The 14,756-nt window shown below is 40.0% G+C and overlaps 1 protein-coding gene across 2 annotated transcripts in view; it reads right to left on the reverse strand.

The window, feature by feature from the left end:
• Window positions 1-6,718, reverse strand: part of HPGDS (hematopoietic prostaglandin D synthase) — a 28,684-nt gene extending 21,966 nt beyond the window's left edge. Inside the window, exons 1-2 of one of the 2 annotated variants that reach the window (XM_027902421.1) lie at window positions 6,628-6,649; window positions 3,341-3,423 (exon numbers count right to left, since the gene is read on the reverse strand). The gene's annotated coding sequence lies outside the window, so the exon portion shown is untranslated. Of the gene's footprint in view, window positions 1-3,340; window positions 3,424-6,627 lie in introns of both variants that reach the window. The other variant, XM_027902420.1, reaches the window with a different exon arrangement.
• Window positions 6,719-14,756: the final 8,038 nt, after the last annotated feature.

Consider the following 14,756-nt stretch of genomic DNA (forward strand, 5'->3'; position numbering starts at 1 on the left):
CAAATCAGCTTCCACTCACTTAAGCCTACAAGTATCTTTCTGCCAAGAAACATCTTGCTTTATGAAATGTGAAATGGAGTTTGTGCACTAAACAAGCTAAAGGTGAAAAGTTTTGTGGATTTTTTTTTTTTTAAGTGCTGTTTTCAAAGCATTTTCTGCTTCTTTATGAGATGTTTCTGCAAAATTGTCCTGAAAATCAGATGAGTAGGTTTGGAAGAGGCACAGACACAACAGCCTGATTTGGGTATCCTACTGGGTGGAGGGGGCACTGCAATTTCACCCAATTCAAACATTTACTCGTATATTTCTGTGATGTCCTTGATGTACAGTTGTAAGTCTTATAACCAGTATCAGCTGAATGTTTTCCATTAATGGTAACACTGGGATCTCAGGGGGAAAACTTCCCTGTCTTCCTTACTCCCAGTGACAGGGCCAAGTAGTAATAATGTCAATTAAGAAACCCAATTTAGAAAAGGAAAGGAGAGGAGCTGCCTGGGTCTATGTCTGTATATACAGACAAAAGAGTCTTTACACATTAAATGAGAGATTTGCCATAGATTATTATCCAGGAGTGACCTATCCATGTATGAAGAATGGATTTTTGGTTCCGATCCTTAGGGGTTGGGGAGGGTTGTGTTAATTACAGAGTACCAAGAAAATTTTTTTTTTAACCAGGAAAGTGACTTAGTTTGCCTTGTTTCACCTCAGAAACATTAGGAATATTAAGTCCAATTTTGCCTGTCTTGCTTAGTGTCCTTCTCATTCATGTGAATTCCTCAGCCCTGTAATTGAAGAACTGAGCATTAAAGCAGCTTTCTCCCTTCTCAATTTTAAAAAATGATTGCCTGTCCAGTGAGTCTTTCTGCCTTCATTTTTTAAAAATTTTTTAATTTCAGAGGAAGGAACAAGAAAGACAAGACTCAAATAGTTTCTGTAGAAGGCAAGTAAAGAAAGGCTTCCACAGCTATAACGTTATAAAATGCACTTTGCAAAGTAGGAAAGACAGAAAGTGTCTATGTGCAGAACTTCTTTCCTTTTATCTAACCAACCTAACATAATGGTCAGAAGGGTTTGGGGAAAGGCCTGCTTGGTTATGTTTTCCCATTTGAGCAATGCTGAAAAGGCAGGAGCCAGCTGGGAAGCAGCCTTGCCCTTGCCTGCAAGACGTGGTGCTGCTCTCCTCCTGGCTGCTAATCAAATTGGTTGTTGGAGGAATACCTTAAATTTTTTCCTTTGGTGAAAAGTTATTCTATATATTTATATTTTCTGTCTAAATTTTGAGCGAAAAGTACAAAGAGAAATCATGATCCTTTCTGGAGAGGAAAGTTTAATGCTAAGAAATTGGGTCATGCCAGCAAGAACCAGACGTGGGGTGGTTGTTGGTCACTTTCTCACTCCTCGTTTTTGAGGCTTAATCCAAGCTGTTTATCCAGATGTAAGTAATGCTAAAGCAATTCACTTCTGGCTTTACCTGGGAAAAACTGAGAGATATGTGCTATGTTCCCTAAATGGGGAAGTTAATTACTTTGGGATTGTTGTTAAGACATGGAGAATAAAAAATCACATGGTCCTCTCTTATTGTTCAGCTAAAAAGGAAAAATGCTCATTTTTCTTTCCTTGGACATAAACTTATTCATCTTCTAACACAGAGTCAAAAATATTAGAGATTTAGGAGATTTTCAGCCTTTGAAATCTAAAAATAGTAATGATTTGACGATTTGTGTGTGTAAAGGTATTCTTATAAAAGATGTTTCTATTAATCCCTTTTTTTTAGCAAAGAAAATAAGATGTTTTCTGCCTGTCTTTTGGGGGAGAAGGATTCAAGAATATTGGCAGATTAATGGAAGAGTACAAATCTTCCAGTGGAAGATTTTTATAGTAGTCTGTTTTGACAGAGAATACAGTTAAAACCTCCAAGTAATTCTAAATATTTTCAGTCAGCTGTCAGTCTGACATAAACTCTGTTTTTGAAAATTGATAGTTTCTTTTCCCACTCCACTCCAGTTATAGAAAATAAACATTTTAATTTGATCTCTTATTTTTCTGTCAGATAGCAATCTGGACCTAGGAGAGAAAAGAGAAAAAAATCTCCACACCCTTTTCTGTACACAAATCAACTGAAGTAAATGTTTATGCAATTTGAGGCAGGTTGAGTTTTGAAATAACAAATTCCAAATATAATGGTTGTGGCCTCATAATTCTTAGCATGATTTTCAAGGTTAGATATATGCATGACTTAAAGCATAGAGAGGTAGAAATTTTTTTTAGAGGGATTTTGCATGTCTTTACCCGGTGTGCTGTTGATTTATGACCTCTGGGGGAAATCAGCCTCCTAAAATGAGAAGTTTAAAAGCATTGGTATTATTGAGTAGTACTAATGATTAATGAGTATGTTAAGTGACCTGATGAGTAAAAGTCTGCTCTGTGAGCAAAGCCTGATCTGTCAATATGTGGGCTTAAGAGAAGGGGCTGTACGAGACATTAAAGCAATTATCTGTCTGAGGAAGCTCCAAGCTTGGTTTGATGATGTGGAAAATCAGAGCTCTAGAAAAATCCTTCAAGAACGCAGGGAAAAAACCCACTTTTTTTAATAAAGTTTTTTTTTAATTAAACAAACAAACAAAAAGCCACAATGTAGAGGAGGATAAGAAGAATACTTATTCTTGAGAGGTTTTTTTAGAGAGTCTACTCTGAGTGGACAGTGAATGAGTGTTCACTGTCAAGGCTGTTGTTGAAGGAGATCACCAGGCCCCACTGGATTTCTCAAAGCTGACTTTGTAGCTGTTGCCCTTCATGTGATTGCCCCTTAAGCAACTGCAGTCAAACTGATAAGAATTGGAATATTTGAAGTTCACCCCATTCATTTGAACTGAAGTGAGTGAGGGAGCTCCTACATGTCAGCAGGTACAAGGAGGCAGGGAGGTGGTAACAGAAAGGTATTCACTCAGCCACCTTGTCAGTGTACTCCTTCTGCCTGGCTTGCCAGGCTCTTTCATTTAGGGCCTGAGCATCTGTGGTGACTTTGCTTTCTGTCTTATCCTCACTCTTTTCGTTTGTATCTACTTTCATCCCAGATTTACGTAAATGACTTTTGAAATCGTTTTGTGCAGCCTCCAAAGCTGTAATGAATGTTAGATGAATAAATTGCACACCTGAGACCATGAAATAGTGGTAAGTAAAACTGCAAGAGGAGAGATCTCAGAAAAGATGCAGACAAAGGAGTGGTTAGGATAATTTCTCAGGAGAAACTATTTAAGTCTTCATTTCCTCATCAGGTGTTTTAAGAATTCCCTGAAGCATTTTGTGGTAGAACAAAAGCCTAAATAATCTTAATTCTTGCCAACACCAGTCATTCCTGTAAAATTCATGCCTCACATCTGCCTCTGTAGTCTTCAGATGAATCAGAAGCACTTTGTGATATTCCTACAAAGTACAGAGCTCGATTGTGAGTGATGTTACTGTGTATTAAGTTGTTTAGCTGGCTCTCCAAAGGCAGCTGCTGGTTTTGCCAGGATAATTTCATGTCCGTTTCCCAAGCTCTTGAGCTTTCCCAGGACAGTAATTTGTATAACAACTGTCTTATCCGCCTAACATCTTTCCTTGGATGTTAAAAAGGGAGGCTTTTTCTATCTCAGCCATGTCTGTATGTGTGGGTGTATATGTACAAAGGGAATACAAGCATCAAATCCTTCCCTCTGCTAGTCTACGCTGCCTTGCTCTTGAACTGTTGCGTATTGTGAATCCACTATACAGTTTACTAAAAATAAAATTGCAGGTGTGAAAGAAAGAACTAGATAGGCTTTTAAGCACTATATATGATCCCTGTAGCCTGTACGGATTTGACTGGGCAAGGTTTTATTCACTTCTCAGAGTTCTCCAGCATCCCTTGCTACATCTCCTGCTCACAAATTCCTGGTGTCCTTCTGCTCTGCCCTGGCATGTTGCCACCCCACCTAGGAGGCACCAGCACAGTGGGCCAGGACAGAGATTTCAAGTCTTTTCAGATATTTTGGAATTGTTTTCTCAGCCAGAGTGAGCCCGAGGAGACCCAGAACCTTGCTAAAATGCTCTGCAGGTATTGCCAATTTTCTTGGGAGGACTAGTGCAGGGAAACATGGACCTAAAGCCCTGCCCAACACCCAGCCAGAAACCTAGGAACCACCTAGATTTGGCCATAACTGATAAATGTGCAAGACTCTGTGAGTTACAGTCACAACCTGCTCAGTATGTAAAACCCTAACCTGTTGTCCCTACGCTTAAGAGGAAAGCACTTTCTGAGCAGCATTTTTCAGCCTATTTCATCTTTGTTCATGGAAACACGAGGTAGAGTCTAGCTCTGGGGCAGTGCCCATTGCTGTATGTTCCCTGCTCTGCCCCAGAGTACCCTGCCCCCCCCCCCCAAAAAAAAAGTGCTCATTTACCTGAGATATAGATTTACAGAGGCTAGTGTCCCACGTTTATTTTTTCCTGTTGTCAAACATCAACATTGCAAGACAGCTCAAACCATTGTCTTCCTGTATACCTCTCTTTGTTCACCTTCTCCCTTTGCCATCTGCTACCCAAAACCAAAGCTTAATACAAAGACTTCCACTCCTCAATGTCCTTATTTTCTCTCTTATTTCATTCCATGCTTATGCTTTACTGAATCATTCCAGCAACATTTTTAGTTTCTTCTAAAAAGATAAAAAATTAGGCATTTCTTTTTTTTTTCCCAATTCATTGTTGTAGCTTTTTTTAGGAGGGGGAGTTTTAGCAGATTAACTCCAGATAAGCAAGGTTCTTCAAAATATTGGCACTTCGTAATGTGTATGTGGGATTTAGCAGATTTTTCTTTCCCTTTTTCTTTTTCTCCCTCTCTTGGACTAACTGTCATAAGGTTAAAAAAAAAAAAAATCACCTGTTTGAGATTTGCAGCATATATAAGTCTTTAGGTGGTGCAAATAGCTTTCAGTGGCACAGCGTGCCCCTTGCTAATCTAACATATCCTAGTATGTCAATGGCTCCTGGGCAGTGTAATTACTTTCTGGGGAGATTTTGATCAAAGGTGTTTTGAAAGTGAGCACCGACTTCAATTACTTCTGCTTTTTAACTGCTCTGGAGAAGTTTGTGTGTGAAAGATAGCAACCAGAAACCTTAAGAGAAAACCCTTAGAGCAGCAGAGCATGTTCATCACTGGCACGGGAGTGTGCTGCACTGAAGGTGACTGGCTAATGTGCTTACCTGTGCACAAGCCCAGAACTATAAGAATAACTTGGTGTACGTTTTCAGCTTACAATTTGGAGAACTTCAGTTTCATTTCTATCCAAATAGATTTGATTGTGTGCCTCGTCATGTGTGCATCTGCAGCGGTGAATAATTTACAGGATGTACCCATTTTTAGGGAGAGGTGGATTCTATTTTGGATTAAAGAAAACGAAAGAATAAACAGAAGTAAACTTGCGAAAGACCTCTATGGTTTTTTGTTTTGTTTTCTTTACAAACGTTGCAGCTTTTGAGTATGAAAGTACTAGTGTTTACAAGCAGTTCTAAGAAGTACAGAAGCCCAGGAAAGATAGTTTGTTTACTTGGATAGTTTGCAATGAGCAGTGAACAAAAGAGAGCTTTTAACAGACAAAATGTGTACAGGAGGATTATGTACAGAGGCAAATTACAGCAGTTGGAATTTAAAGAAAAAAATCCTTAACAGCTATTCAGAGTATCATTTTGAAGGAAAAGACAAAAATCAACAGCAAAAAAACCCCTGTGTTTTGTTAAGGAGGAAAATGCAGCCAGTGGAAGCAGATACAGGAGGTTTTTTCCTCTAGAGAATGATGGTGGGAATTAGGACCAGGTTATGTTAATCCATTGGTGAACCAAAAGACAGGAATTTGAAAAATGAACAGAACAGTGCACAAAAATGCCCTAGACGAATTGGTTGGTGCTGCCTAATGTTCGTCTAATTTCTCTGACATTAGCCTAGATTTGACTTGGTTATGTAAGTGAACGCATAGAAGCCAGCCTTTACATCTAATGGAATATTGGTTTAAAATCGTTTTTCGCTTACTGAAAACTCCCTGCAGAATGCCCAGAGCTTCCTCACTCCAGCTTTTTGCTGATGAGGTTGTATTTTCTTTGCCAAGTACCCTGACACGTTGCCTGACTACCAAAGCAGCTCAGTACTGATTACATAAGGCACTGATGAGAAATGGGGGCTTGATGTACCAGCAGGCTACTGATCTGCCTTTTTGCCTCTAGAAAGCAGTTCATTATTTCTAGTAAAGTCTGATTTTAGCAGTGCATGTGATTGTACAGATGTTTTAAGTAAAGCAGGCTGTTGAAAGATGCCTGAAAGTAGCAAAGAAGGCATATAGATGAGATACTTGAGTTATACTTGCAGACACCCTGTAGTGCTCCCGGTTATCCCTTTCTATGCAGGTCGTCAGAGACTCTTGTTGAATAAACTGAACAAAAATCTAAAAATTAAATAGTCTCAGTCAGTACCTGCTCTACATGTAGATGTAACTAATCTGATGAAACTAACCCCCACACAGCCACTATAACAGTAGCCCTAGGAAGGGCAGAGTAGGATTAAAAGAAGAAAGGGGAAAGAGAGGCTGCGGCAGTAAGTGAAGCTGAAACAGAACTCACTCTGGTGCAGTGATACGTGGTCCCTTCCTCAGCGCACACGAGTCCCTCTGAGTGCTGACCTCGGTGGAAAAGGGTTTTATATGCTCAAGCAGTGTTTATTAATATGCAAACCACTCCCCGTGACAAGTATGCCTTCATTACTCACTCTCTCCCCCCCTCTCATACACAGGCACACACACAGCAAATTCATCATTTTCTCAGATAACAAGCAAGTTTGGTGACTTTTGGGACTAATACAGCAAATTGTGTGCTGGAGTTTTTCAGCCGGTGTTCAAAGATAAGAAACATTTTAAAGTACCATTTAAAAAATATATAATAATTATTAAAAGCACAGGCACTGGTGAGCTGAGTCAGACAATGGGTGTTTTTTCTAAATGTAAGAAGTGTGGAACAAGTCAAGAAATGTCTTTCTTGGATTATTTCTAACTCATGTGAAGCCCCACAATATCTGATCTAATTCTAGAACAATACCTTAAATAGCTGCAATCTCACTTTTACATAAAGAACAAAGTGTGACTTTAGTTGAATTGGTTTTTGTTTTGGTTTGGTTATTTTTTGTTATCAGTGAAGAAGGGTAAAGATCAAGCTCAGTCCGTGAGTAATGCACGTTAGAACTTAGGGCTTTGGGATGTTATTGTTTCTTATCTGTTGTGAATTTTGTGCTTTACTGTTTGTTTTTTTCTCTTTCTTTTCATTTGTACTTTGGCCTTAGCAAAGCCATTCAGTGCTGCTGTACTTTGCTTTCCTCTGAGCTTGTGACCAGAAAGCAACAGCAATGGAGCAAAGCTTTCTTATGCTGAAGAGATAGGTCTGATGTGTACTACACAAATCTGCTCTGAGGCCTCATTTGTTTTTTATAAATAAAACAGTCGTGGGTGTTCTCCACAGGTGCAAGTGCTAGCCAAAGCACTCTCCCCTAGGATGAGAATATGCCAGATTCTTATAGTTCACACCATTAATCATTTGCCACAGGTCAACTCATTTCCACGTAATACATGTTTTTCCCTGGTGTCCACAGCTGACTTTTCAATCACCAGCAGCCTTTAGAGCTAAAAGAAAAATTACAAAAAGAACCCCGAAGTGTCTTCCAGTTGGGACTGGTGTAATCTGTGTGGTGAGCCAAATTGCTGAGGTTTACCTTAATGGTGGCATTCTGTGCTTTTGGATTTACCTTTGCTGCGGACTTACGATTTAACATTCCTTTTCTCCAGCATGTCAACTTAGGAATGGTAGTTTCAAGTGCGTTACAAAAAGGGAAGTTTAAAGTGGTTTAAGTAGCACCATATTTCTCCAGTTTTTAATTGTTGATCGTTGAATAAGCAGCCTCTTTCAGGTACAACAGTTCTCTCACTTGCGGAGAAGCAGTCTGAGGTGTTTTCCTCACGTCATTAGCAGAAAACTGAATGAGTATTTATGGTGCTCAGGTAAATGGAATTTGAAACAAAAAAGTATTTGCAAGATTTTGAGCCACTTAGATGTTTTATTTATTTTACGTGTGAGCAGAGTGTGGAACACAGTGGTGTGTTGAGGCATCTGGTTCTCATCCTTCTCAAAGGGAAGCAGAAAGTATTCTCCAGGAAGTTTTTCAACAGACAGAAGTTTACTCCTACCTTGGCAAGGTTGCTAGTGATAATATGTGGTAAAGCGTTAGTAAAAACACTGGTAATCTAGCTTTACTTTTGATGTGAGGTATTTAGTGAGTTAAAACTGTACCTTCAATCCAAGATTTCCTTTCATTGAGTTGTTATGGAGCACAAGAATTTCTTTGTGCTACAATTACACCCTTAATGACTGACAAGGTTCCAAAAACCCCTTTTTCCCTTTGCTGTAGGAAATCTTTAACACGGATCAGGAAGAAAAGATTTCCAATCTGTGGCAGGACTGTGCTGGGACCAAATGTTTAACCTCATGTTTTAAATGGGTAACTCAGCCTCTGTCTGGTGGAAGTTGCGCTCGGGTCGAGCATTGTGAGTAGATGTTAATCCTTCCCCTCAGTGCTGCTCTGAGCACCTGACGGCCTTGCAGGGAGTGTGGTTAGGCAAACAGTGGGATTTCCAGAGGCTGTACTCGGGAGCACCTATTACTTAGGTGACTGCAGCTCTGTACAAGGTTTCTGCTAAAGAAAAAGTAATTCTTCCTTTCTGCCAAATTCTGCTCAGTGCACATGTGGAAAATCAAATAAATTCCTGTGCTTTCTAAAATGGGAAGTGATACAAGTTTAAAATAATGAAGTTAGTGATACACTGAAGTGATTTAACCTTGGTTTCCTCGGTTGATGTTTTCTTACAGATTAAACTATCCCTTACTGTTGCCCTTTTGGCCTGCAGCTCCTGGTGCTGTCATGAAAAATTTTCTGAACAGCCACTTGTAAGCAGTCAGGCTTGGGACTGTGTATAAATCTGTTGATTCAAGTGTCTTTCACTTCTGTCCAACTTCTGGAAACTTCAGGGCTGGGAGAACAAACCAGTCAAGATCATGATGTATTAAACAAAGTGTGTATAAAACCTGGGTGCAGAGACATCCATTCATATCCAACACCTTTCCCACAAGCAGTGGCAGAGGCATTTTCATAAATGGAGCTGTGGTAAAGTGTCCCACAAGTCAGTAGTTTGCCTTTTGACAATTTACCCTTTGTTCATGGAGCAACATCCAGGTTTCTTGTAGTCAGCCGAGCCCTGTGGACAGCTCTGCAGGCGTGTCTGGCAATTGTATGGAGTCACCAGGTCAGTAAAAGGATGTTTTCTGTGTATTTTATCCAGAGAAGCAAAGACATTAACTAAATGATACATCTCCTTTCTTGGTCAGCACAGCAGCTCTCCTCTCAATTCAAAAGCCCTAGATAAATGCAGAGGAAGTCACTTGGATTAAATTTAAATCCAAGATTTAGTTCAACAGATGTCCCTTTCAGAGCATTCACAGGCTATTAGGGGATCAGCACACTGCAGGGCAGATCTCCTGCCCTGTGATTCTCAAAGTCTTGTGGATCACTCTGGCTATTGACTTGTGCCCAGACCTTCCCCACCTCTCCTGTTGCAGTTGTTGCTCCACCTTGCACCCCAGAATTAATAGTTAAGTAGAAGATTTGAAACAAGATGCAGTATCTCATGATGTTGCCTGTTTTGTTGTTTGTCTCTGTGGTGAGTTAGCTTGCTTTCTGTGTGTGCCAGGAAAAACATCTACAGTCCTGATGTCTTGCTTTGGGAACAACAAGAGCCCAGCTCACCAGAGCTGAAATGGGAGCTAGTACATGACCACAGTGCAGGATTTTCCCTATTGGATGGGAAATTCCAACTAGGCTTTTATGATGAGTCAACTTTTGTACTGCACAAAATGCGACCATCTTATTGAGACTGGTAACCCACACTTAGTGCATCTACTTGTGTGTCCAGGAGAATAAATCTACTCAAGTTAGCAGTTTTACTATAAATGTAGGTATAGTCATCATGTTCCCTTCCTTAGAAATTTCCTCATTTCCTCACGCCATCCTGCCTTGTTTTTTTGTTTTGTTTGTTTGTTTAATTACAGTGCTATGCTGCTATTGCAAACTTGAGCAAATTAACATTTAGGAAAATATAAAGGAAGTGAATAATTCCAAGTTTCATAATTTGTAAGCCCCTTCGTGACAGATATTAGGCCTGTAAAGTGTTAGACCTGCAAATGCAGCAAAGGCTCTTGGCCTTTTACGTTTATATGTTATAGGGCTCACCAATTTGCCTTCTTTAGCAAGCAGTAAATTCAGACAGAAAAAGACACCTTCAGACAGACCTAGTGTTGGACATCTGTAGCTTAAGTTTAGAAATACTTTTGATCAGAGAAGTGCTGTGGGAGAATTAAAAATACCAGTTTTTTGGTTTTTGGTTTTGTTTTTTTTTTTTTTTTAAAGTTGGCACATTCAAACTTCTTATTAGTGTTCTCTTTGCTTTTTTTCTCATTTGAAAGATAACCATAAAAAGGGTTTAGTATATTTTAAAACACCATCTGTGAGAATACAAGCATGTTCCTACATGTACAGCATGCTTTTCTCATGCATATTCCATTACTTCGTTTATGATATTTTGTAAAAAGTACGCAGAAGGGTCATGAATTCATTTGAAAGAAATTATCCACTCTTAATCAAATACCCTTCTAGTGTTACTGTGGCTCTAGTAAAAGGCAATGTTTAATGATCAATGAGATCATTATACAGGGAGTAATGAGATTTGTTTTTGAAACAGAGCAGCTTAGAGAAGCAATCAACTACAGACAAGCCTGCAATTTCGGGGTTTTAAGTTTAGCCGATAATGTTTTTTAACTCTGCTCCTGGCAGCAGGAAGCTTTTGTGCGTAGGAGAGTGAAAAGCATCAGCTGAAAAATTCATCCTCAGATTACTACATGGAGAGCAAAAGCCATAAAGAGCAGTCAGTTACACACAGTTCTTCAAGTTCAGAAGTGATCTTTTGGCTTTATTCATAAATAGGAAAGTTCACAGCTGCAGGTGGTTTAATATGAAAGACCCTGATCCAAAGTCCCCTGAAGCCAGCATAAGGACTTGTGCTGACTTGAGCGGGCTCTTGTCTCTGGTGCTGGTTTTGCAATTGAGAATTTTGGTAGGACCATAATGGCCCCAATATTGGCAGGACCATAATTCCAAGTTGAAGCACTTGGAATTACCTTTCCTAGTGCATTTGCTTTGGCATTTCATGTAAGTTGTGCTCAGTCCTGAGCTAGCTAGCAGGCTATTTGCTTTATCGTAGCACTTTTATTTATGAGAAACTGGCCAAAGTAATAAACACCCAATTACCACAGAGAATGAATTTATCCTAATACCTTCTCTGGGTTAGTGCAAAGGACTAAGAAGGAGCAATGATGCTCTTCCTAGCTCATATGGAGCATGACATTTCAGCAAAAATTCTTGATGAGTAGCCAGAGGACCCATTGTCATTCAGAAGATGCAGTTCAGCACAGAGGTGCTGAATGGAGGTCCTTGGTATGTCAGCTGATGGCTGACTCATACCCGTTTGAGGTCTCTGTATTGATGCTTTGTCTCCCATTACATCCTGCAGAAACTTTTCACGGAACTGAAAAACCACATGCCCAAGTCAGAGCCCATCAGCTGCTTTTCTTATTTCAATTCATGTTTTGTTATATCTGTTTAAAAGAGAAGTAAGAGTTATGAAATAAATACGTGTACAAGTTGCAGAAAATAAGAGAGCTTTGTTACTCATCTTGTTCATGTGGACAAAGTATTGATGAAAACTGGAGATGCTGTCTGCTTACATTTGGATAGATAAATCACGAGGTTTCATCCCCTTGTGGGCCTTTGTGATTGTATCACATTGCATGGACAACTATGTAAAGGAATCAGCTGTGCTTTATAAGCAGGGGAATAATCTGTGATTCACAGAAGGAGGTCAATGCAATTAGTGAAATGTTAAGCCTCATAATATAATGTAACATGTGCTGTCTGCCTGATTCCATCCACATCAGTTTCAGAAGGGATAACACACAAATGTGTTACTTAACAAGTAAATAAAAGCTTCGAAAGAGAGCCCTCTTAAAAACCCTTAAAAAAAACCTGTTAAAAAGCTCCTTCATCTCATGAGCAAGTCTGGTCTCACTAGGAAGCTCCCTGGGAGTCCTGAGCAGGCACAGGACCTGGGCAGGGAGGGAACACTTTTTGTTCGCAGATATGAACTGAAAGGCTGAAGGAAGAGAAAATCTTCACTTCAACCTTTTGAAATATGAGAGTTCTTAAAGAAATAATCTCTTCATGCCATGCTTTGTGATTCCACAAAAAGAATCATTCAATGTTACAATCACTCTCAAGGAAACTAAAGTGGATTAAGAAGAACATGGTGTAAAGACTTTGTGGGTTTGGGTGTGTTTTTTTTGTGGTGGTCTTGTTGTTTGCTTGGTTGTTGCGGGATTTTTTAGTTTGTTTTCTGGATTTTTGCTATAGGAGAATTCTTCTGTTCCTGGAAGTATGTGGGGGTGATCTGTCAAAGTGAGCGAGACAAAAGGATCAGTGTCTAAGCCTTAGTTATGTTGTACAAAAGAGCCTCAGGTGACTTGCATAGCCCATAGGCTCAATACTTCACCCTGCCTGAAAAAGAGAATGTTGCTTTTAAAAATGTAAGGCCTACCCATGCCTCCAGTAGTGACTTTCCAGCACCAACTGCTCTAATCACGGCAGAAACCAGTACTGGTAAATCCAACATAAATGCAATAGGGGAATGCTTGTATTTGTTTCCAGATCACAGAACTTAGTTCCATAGCCAGCCTACCTCTAAAGCTCACTGTGTTGCCAGTGTATTGGTATGGTGAAGGAGGTTAGAGGAAGTATAAAATATATAAGAAAACCCTATTGAAACTATCAGGTGAGGAATTAACTTGTTTATCTGAAACACTAGATGCCTTTGATTAAGGGTTCTCAGAACTTCCTGCAGAGACAGGAGGAAGAAATGGTAAATCTTTGTGTACCAGAAGGAAATTTGAACTCAAAACCAAGGGAAGCTTGAGTGTGGAAGTCAATGTACAATTAACAGAAGAGAACAGAAAATTGCCTTGGATTTATGAGCAAGGAAATTATTCATTTGTTCTTTCAGGAGAAAAGGGACTCTGTTGTTGTGTTTCTCAAAGACCAAAATAAAAACAATCTCATATTTGGATTGCTAGCTGTTCTTCTTCCTCCTTGAATTAAGCAATAGCCTGAGCTGTTTAAACAGAAGTTATTCAGGTGTTCTTTGTCTGAATTTATACTCGGTATGGAAAAAGCAAAGCAGGTAGGTAAGAAGGGTTTAGCCCCTTCTATTCTTTGCTCTGTTCATCTGCCCAGTGGTTTCTGAAGCCGCAGACAGACAGCTCTTGCCCAAGTGCAGCTTCATCACCCGTGTTCCCAGACGAGGTGATTGTGCTGTGATGAGCCACGCGCAGCATGAGGTGATATTTCTGTCTGGCGAGGTCTCACGGGGACTTCAGCAAAGGTGTACTGCCCCGCCCCTTGGTGCAATCACTTGGCCTCCCAGCCTTTCCCTCGCATCCTTTTTCGGGTGGATGCTGTGGTCAGACCTACAGGCAACATTTTTAAGGGTAATTGCTTCCAGCATTTTTAAGCTCTGAGTGCAAAGCCCCAGGTAACTGTGTGCGGTAGGCAGCTGCAGTGCAAATTTGTCCATAGAATGCAAAGAAACGCAAAGCTAGGTGCAGGGACCTGGAGGACATTTCTGAAGCTAGTTACAAATATTTTACTGCTTCATCTCTGTCTTGTGCTTCTCTGCAGTTGTTGTAGGCTCAGAGGTTAAATATTAAAGCAGTGTCTTTTGTGTAGTGGCTTAAATAGCAGCAGAAGGGGAAGGGAGCTAACATTTGTTTGATATTAGACAGATTAGCAAAAATAATCAAAAATTAGCAAATACCAGGTATGATTAGAATGAGAATCAGTTGGGAAAAGCTCTGCAAGGAGAGTGATAGGGATTGCCTTTGGCTTCAGATTCTCCTCTTGCAGCTCTGGAGAACAGAGGGGTGCCCTTTTCCTCAGATACCAGAGAGCATAAAAAAGCCATGCCGTCGTGGTGCATAAAGGATGATCGGGGTAGAAATGCAGTTCCCAACAGCAATTGTACTCTGTGTTCACACTCTGATAACCAGACATGGTGGTCATTATGAAAGGGCAGAGCAAAGCTTCAAACCCTCTCTCTTTGCACTGCTTCTGTAGAGACAATATGGAAGAAATACCATCTTTTCTGGTAATAAGCTCCTTTTAGTTCTGGGGAGATATTTGGAAGTATTACTGTGTAGATGAGATGTGTACATCAGCAGTAAGTAACCAGAGATATTTGCTCATAATGGTACAGCTACAAAGTGGTAGAGATGGCACTGAGCACACGGACATAGCTGAAAGAAGTCACTTTGGGGTAAAATGAACTAATATAAAGCCAATTCAATTACTGTTTTCTATTCATGCGAAGTTATTCATCAGCTTCAGTGATTTGAGCTTTAATTCACATGAAGACCAGAGCTTGCCCTGTCAAGATTCCTGTATTTGTCCTTTTCTCCTCAGCATAACAAACAATAGCACAAAATGACTCCAGCTTTCCAGAGATGAGCTTTTCAAGGTCAGTATCAGTACTTTTATTGCCTTGCCAAAACCC

Source organism: Empidonax traillii, unplaced genomic scaffold (genome assembly GCF_003031625.1).
Source record: "Empidonax traillii isolate 1590-97213 ecotype Southwest subspecies unplaced genomic scaffold, ASM303162v1 scaffold872:size346822, whole genome shotgun sequence".
Taxonomy (NCBI): domain Eukaryota; kingdom Metazoa; phylum Chordata; class Aves; order Passeriformes; family Tyrannidae; genus Empidonax; species Empidonax traillii.